The sequence below is a fragment of the Ornithorhynchus anatinus genome, chromosome X5, assembly GCF_004115215.2.
Source record: "Ornithorhynchus anatinus isolate Pmale09 chromosome X5, mOrnAna1.pri.v4, whole genome shotgun sequence".
Taxonomy (NCBI): Eukaryota; Metazoa; Chordata; class Mammalia; order Monotremata; family Ornithorhynchidae; genus Ornithorhynchus; species Ornithorhynchus anatinus.
In genome coordinates, this window is record NC_041753.1 from 35,459,487 (window position 1) to 35,466,450 (window position 6,964).

At 41.6% G+C, this 6,964-nt stretch overlaps 1 non-coding gene across 1 annotated transcript; it reads right to left on the reverse strand.

Moving 5' to 3' along the window:
- Positions 1 to 442: 442 nt before the first annotated feature.
- LOC114808503 lies at positions 443 to 580 on the reverse strand. Its single transcript, XR_003756351.1, has one exon. It is a non-coding gene; the product is annotated as a small nucleolar RNA SNORA7 (small nucleolar RNA).
- Positions 581 to 6,964: the final 6,384 nt, after the last annotated feature.

Here is a 6,964-nt window from a genome sequence, read left to right on the forward strand (position 1 = left end):
AGAAGGGAGGCAAATGCTAAATAGAGTAGGGGCAAGCATGAGAATGTAAAGATACGTGCTACAACATAAAGGCTGGTGAGTACCCCAGTGCTTAGGTGACATAGAGGAACTGAAATGGCAGCTGGGAGCGATATAGGATGGGGTTATGAGAGATTAATCAGGGAAGGCCCCCTGGAGGAGATGGGATTTCAGAATGGCCTTGAAGATAGAGAGAATGGTGGACTTGTCTTATGCTGTCAACTCATTTCAACCCATGTTGACTCCATGGACACTTCTCTCCCAGAATGCCCTACCTCCATCTGCCATCATTCTGGTAGTATAGTCATAGAATCTTCTTGGTAAAAATACAGAACTGGTTTACCATTGCCTCCGGTGCAGTAAACTTGAATCTCTACCCTCAACTCTCTCCCATGCTGCTGCTGCCTGGCACAGGTGAGTTTTGATTTGTAGCAGATTGCCTTCCACTTACTAGTCACTGCCCAAACTTGGAATAGAATGGTGATGCCTCTGCTTGACTCTCCCTCCCATAGTCGAGGCTGGTAGAGTACTGGAAACTCTCCATGTGCGACCCTGAGAGGGTGAATGGTGGACTACTGGTTGTAAAAGGGGAGGGTTCACAAAGATCAGGATCTTCTCTCTGTCTCATATATCTATTTGTGCTTGCAAAAACAACATGAACCATTACATGTGTATTACATATTGATTGTATGATTATCAACTCTCCCGTAAGATTGTTGCTTGAGCAGAGGCCCTGTGATTTTTATTCAAGTTGTAAATTGGTGCAAAGTAAAATACCATGTACCTTGTGGATGTTCGATAAAAACTTTTTTAGAAGAGAATAAGAAATATACTCTTTTCAGGCAAAAAGAAATAATTCTTTAGAGACTCTGGTTTCCATTCCTTAAAATACTGTGCCTTCCAATTTCAACCTCTATCCCTCATTGTCTATTTGTTATAGACCTCATTTTTTAAAGTGCACTCAGACCCTTTTGAGGAAAAAAAATCCATCTAATGAGTATATTAGATAACATTTATTGAAGATTTGGTGGGTAGGCTGCAGTGATGTGGCTAATTCACCTCTGCAGCCTAATGAAGAATTTCACCTGTATCTTCAAACACCCCATAATCCTCATTAACCCTGCTCCTTAAATCTTTTATCTAGCAATATACCTGCTTTCCTTTGCTGTTTTCATAATGTACATTTTAAGCATTGTTTTATTTCATACAAGCCAAGTGTAGCTGCTTCATATTCTCTGGTGTATGGAAAAAGAACTGGTGTATGGTAAATCATTTTCAAGAGTGCTTCAACCTACTTACCCTTAGCTTTCAATGGAGAATTTATTGAACAACTTGAAAGAATACCTAAGAGTTATCTTGTAACTCAGCCAGAGAATGGGAAGGCCACATCCTTCAAGCTGGGGCATTTCTATCTAGTGACATGCCAAATGGAACTCTAATCAAAGCCATTTTAAAAAGTGCCTCCTTATGTTAACCCACTATTCCTTTTGAAATGGCTGGAGAGATAGATCATGAAAACAGCTAATCCCTGAGAATACTACTAATATTTGGCAGTAGCACTATATTTTTCTTGGCTTAATACAAAAGGGGTAGATGTACAAATTAGTGGAGGACAGAATAAATATCCTAAGGACATAATCAAGCAGTTTCAAAAACTGTGTTACAGTACTGGAAGATGAAAGAGGGGTATCCTACACTTCCTGTCACTATCTCTTGTATGTAGTTTTACCAAATGACCCCACCTATCTCTCAGATAAGTCTTCCTACTTATTTATCTTTCTTTACTTGCCCAGTCCACTCACGAGCCCCTGTCTTCACTTACCCCAGTCTCACCATTGCTTCCCTCCATCCATCCTCTCCCATGTCCCCTAACTTATCCTTGTGCCCCTGTCCCATGGCAGGCCTGCAGCCAGTAACCTGAGTGGTGGAGCCAGCAGAATAATAGTGATGATGATAAGGATAATAGTAAATAATGAGAATAACAATAGTATTTGTCAAGTGCTTACTGGGTGTAAAGCATTCAGGAAGATCCTAGTCAGATCAGACAAAGTCCCTGTACCTTACTGGTTCTCAATCTATGAGGGAGGAAGAACACAGGTATTTATTCCCATTTTGCAGATGAGGAAACTGAGGTTAAAAAAGAAGATAAGTGACTTGCCCAAGAACTCATGACAATCAAGTATAGAGGTGGTGAAGATAGGATTACCCGGATCTCCTCACACCAAAACTGGTGGTGTTTTCTGGTAGGCCACTCTGCCTTCCAAGCCCCCCCTCCCAGGGAGTATTTTTTTTTTATCGTGCTTTTCCATGAATCACCTCTGGCCCTACTCGTGTCCAAACTTCTATGTGGTTGTGAGATCTGGATTCACTACAGATATCAAGTCTGACTACCTGTGTGCTATCAGTACCATCTATGTGTCCTAACTCAAGATGAAATGGGCAAGACAAGAGCACAGATAACAAGGTCCTAGAATCAAGTATGTTTTAACAGCAATGAAACTTTGCACAGTGCAAATTTTTGGATTGGGGCTTATGAATAAAATAAATGACAACAGGATTCCCAAACACATTATGATGAGCTTAGATGGGGTGACCAAGAGCATGAGGAATAGAGGCAGTGCATTAAAAATGCAGGCAAATGCAGCTCCAGGAAATGCAGGAAGGCAGATGAAGACTGCAAATCAATTGTGGTGGACAGACATGCTGATACTCTGCAATTTGCTCAAAAAGAATCACTTCTTTCTGAGTGTCAGGAGGACTGTGAGTCTGAGACAAGCCCCCAAACAGCTCCAAGCACGTGAGAAGCAAAGTCATAACATAATAAAGGATGGGGGGAGGGAGGAGGAGAGGAAGGGAGAAGAGAAAAAGAGAGAGAGAGAGAGAGACCCCTGCATTGGTTTATTCAGGAACACCCGCACATATGAATTAAATTCACTGTCTGTGAATATGTATATGAAAGACAGCTTCACATTCGCACATGTACTGTGAATGCAGTGGTGAAACCTAGTCCAACAATTTAGTAATGTGGTAATTAAAAAAAATTAAAATAAGAAAAGCTAAAAGCATTAAATACTGATTTTAACATAATGAACTGTAAGAAAAAATATCTGGAGGCGTAAAATACAACAGAATGGCAGAGGAAGCAAGTTCCGATTGGCAGTAATACAGCAACTAAACCCACACTGAACCTGGGAACGTAATCAAATGCAGCTCAACTGGTGCAGGCACGTGTGTGTACAGCTGGGATTGTGTAATCACATCAAGCAGCTGCTTCATCCTCAGAACCTACCCAGGAGTGGACCCCCAGTGCCACTTGTTGGCAGAACACTTTTGGGAATGGTTTCAAATGGTTAAATGACTCAGAATTGGAGGAAAAGTATAGGTGTGGACATTTAGAATGCATTTGGTTCATAATCACATTACCATCTAGTTTAGAGCATTTCTATATAAGGGACTCCTATTTGTCCTTGCCTGGAGGATCTATGGGTCTAGAATTCTGGTGAGTTCCTAATGTGCCAGGAGAAACTTCCAGATTAGGGAGTCTGTGGCTGTTTCTTGATTACCCTGTCTCTAAATGGATTCATCTGGGTGTTGGTCTGGAATCTCTTCAAGTTGAAAATCCAGGGCTAATGTTGTTGCCTGCCATCTGAAAAACATACTTTGCTTTGTCCCTCTAAGGTAAGCAGACTGTACGCACGGAACGTGTCTACCAAATCTATTGTGTTGTACTTTCCCAGGTGCTTGCTACAGTGCTCTGCATACTGTGTAAGTGTTCAATAAATGCCACTGATGATGACTGATAAGATCTGTTGGTCCCCCTGCTATCTACTAGCACTCCAGGTTTCTGTAGATATTAATATAGACTGTACTTATTAGGCTGGAAGCTCCTCATGGGCAGGGAATACATATACCAACTCTGGTACATTGTACTCCTCCAAGTGCTTAGTACAGTGCTCTGCACATATTAAGCATTAAGTATGATTGATTGATAAAGATATTCCATATTTGATCTCAGTGGATGAGTCTGGGTTCAGGCAGCAAGACAAGCAGTGTGGTCAGGCAGAGAACCAGACACAAGAAACATGTGACTGACCAGACATGAGAAGCAATGTAGCCTAGTGGAAAGAATGTGGGCTTGGTTTTGAATTCCAGATCCATCACTTGTCTGCAATGTGACCTTGGGTGAGTCATTTAACTTCTCCAGGCCTCAGTTACCTCATCTGTAAAATGGGGATGAAAGCTGTGAGCCCACTGTGGAACATGAACTGTGTCCACCTGATTATCTTGTATCTACCCCAGTGCTTCGTATGTGTCTGGAATATAGTAACCACATAACAAATACCAATATAAAAAAAAAGAAGACTTCAGGATTGAATACCTGGGGAAAGCAGTTGATTTTAGTGCTAGTGGTTTGTGCAACACCACTCACACTCTCCCATCCATGTCTGTCATGGTCCTGTGGGGAAGAGAGTGTAGCAAACATAAATAGGCAGGGGGTGCAGAACATTGTGACAGGCATGTAAGAATTTTACATACAAAAAACTTATGGTCAAATTGACCACAGGGTGGTGCCGATGCATAGACCAGCAGGTTGGGCCAGCGTGGCTACCAACCCACTGTGGTCTCCACCATTCACCTTAGCCAGCTCTTTTCAGGATTCCTGCTAAACCTTTTCACCATCTGAGATGCTCTGTATAGTTCATTGGTCAAAAATCATAATCATGGATGCCACAGCTCCAAAAGGTAATCTCCTCCTCCTTGTTTGATCCACACACTTCAGCAGAATGTATGGGGAACTTTGACAGTTCTGATTCTTTTTTTCTTTTCTTTTTTTAAGGAATTTGTTAACCACTTTTGTGGTTGTTCTCGCATTTGGGCCATATGCTGTAGTTTTGGGATCACATTCTTCTGCACTTTCCTTGTTCGTTGTCTTACTGATGGTGCAGAGAGCAAAAACAGCAGGTGGAGCTTCGGAGCACGGGCCTGGGAGCCAGAAGGTCAGGGGTTCTAATCCCAGCTTCACCACTTCTCTGCTGTGAGGCCTTGGGCAAGTTTACTCATTTCTCTGTGCCTCAGTTACCTCATCTGTAAATTGGGGATTGAGAATGTAAGCCTCATGTGGGACAGGGACTGTGTCCAACCCAATTTGCTTGTATCCACCCCAGTGCTTAGTACAGTGAATGGCACATAGTAAGTGCTTAACAAATACCACAGTTATTATTATTCTTAGTGGGTTAACATAGTTCACTTGCAGTAATTGGATACAGGATGTGCAGGCATTTAAGCAGATTTGCCCTGGAAATGAAGAGATTAGACACTCAGGTATATATGGGTTTGGGTAAGTTTTTTGGGACATAGTGTTTTTCAGATTGTTGCTTGAATTTTTGCTCATGGAACTTCTAGGAAAGGTAATATCTGCTTCACCTTAGAACTGGGAATTGGTGATTCACAATTAAGCACTTAATCACCTGGCCCCTTCCTTCCTCACCTTGCTGCTCTCCTACCACTACCCAGCCTACCCACTTCACTACTCTAATGTCTACCTACTATTGTACCTCCATTGCATCTATCTCGCTGCAGTCCTCTCTCCCACATCCTGCATCTAACTTGAAATGCCCTCCTTTATATCTGACAATTATTCTCCTCACCTTCAAAGTCTTATTGAAGGTACATCTCCTTAAAGAGGCCTTCCCTAAACCCTCATTTCTGCTTTTCCCAATCCCTTCTGTGTTGCACTGATTTGCTTCCTTTATTCATCCTTCCCTCAGCCCGTAAGCACTTATGCACAGGTCCATAATGCGTTTATTTATATTGATCTCTCTCTCTCCCCCTCTACACTTTAAACTCATTATGGACAGGGAATGTGTCTACCAATTCCGTTATTTTGTATTCTCCCAAGTGTTTAGTACAGTGCTCTGCACACAGGAAGCTTTTTATATGGCATTTCTAAGCGCTGGCATAGGTACGTTTGAATGAATGAATACCAGCTAATCAGGTTGGACACAGTCCGTGTCCCACATGGGGCTCACAGTCTTAATCCCCATTTTACAAATGAGGTAACTGAGGCACAGAGAAGTAAAGTGACTTGCCCAAGGTCACACAGCTGACATATGGCAGACCCAAGATTGGAATCCAGGTCCTTCTGATTCCCAGGACTGTGGTCTATTCATTACGCCATATTGCTCTCAATAATTAAGAGCAATTTTGATTGATCCCAGTTTCCCCCCATGACACTGCAGCTAAAGCGTCTTCTGGGATTAATGTAGTGGGACTGTGCATGGGTGCACCAGTCCACAGGTCCAGTTGCTGGGCTGATAAATATCACTCCCCATATAAAAACATGGCATGCCATTACAAACTAATCAAACACACTAGGGAGGTGTGGAAGTACAGATGGGGAAAAAATTGAGCAGGGTGGAGAGAGAAGAAGCTGTAACAAATATGCTGGCTAATGAAGAATACATTGCATTTAACTCATTCCTATACTTTTTCATGTAATGTCATTTAATACATTTACTCATTCCTATACTTTTTCATGTAATGTCATTTAATACATTTCTTTTTAGTTTAATATTGACCAGTGAATGTGACTTGCACAATGAAGAAAGGCCTTGAAATCTTTTATTTTTGTTGTCACTTGCTATTTAAATTATTATTATTAAATTATCTTAATAACTGACATGTGACATTTTGAATTTTGTATAATAATCTTTGTCAAACACACTTTATTGCTTCTCTTCATCTCAAACAGCAGTAGGTCAGTTTTTAAAATAATAATGTTGGTATTTGTTTAGTGCTTACTATGTGCCAAGCACTGTTCTAAGCAGTGGGGTAGATACAAGGTCATCAGGTTGTCCGACGTGGGGCTCACAGTCTTCATCCCCATTTTACAGATGAGGTCACTGAGACACAGAGAAGTTAAGTGACTTAAACAAGGTCACACAGC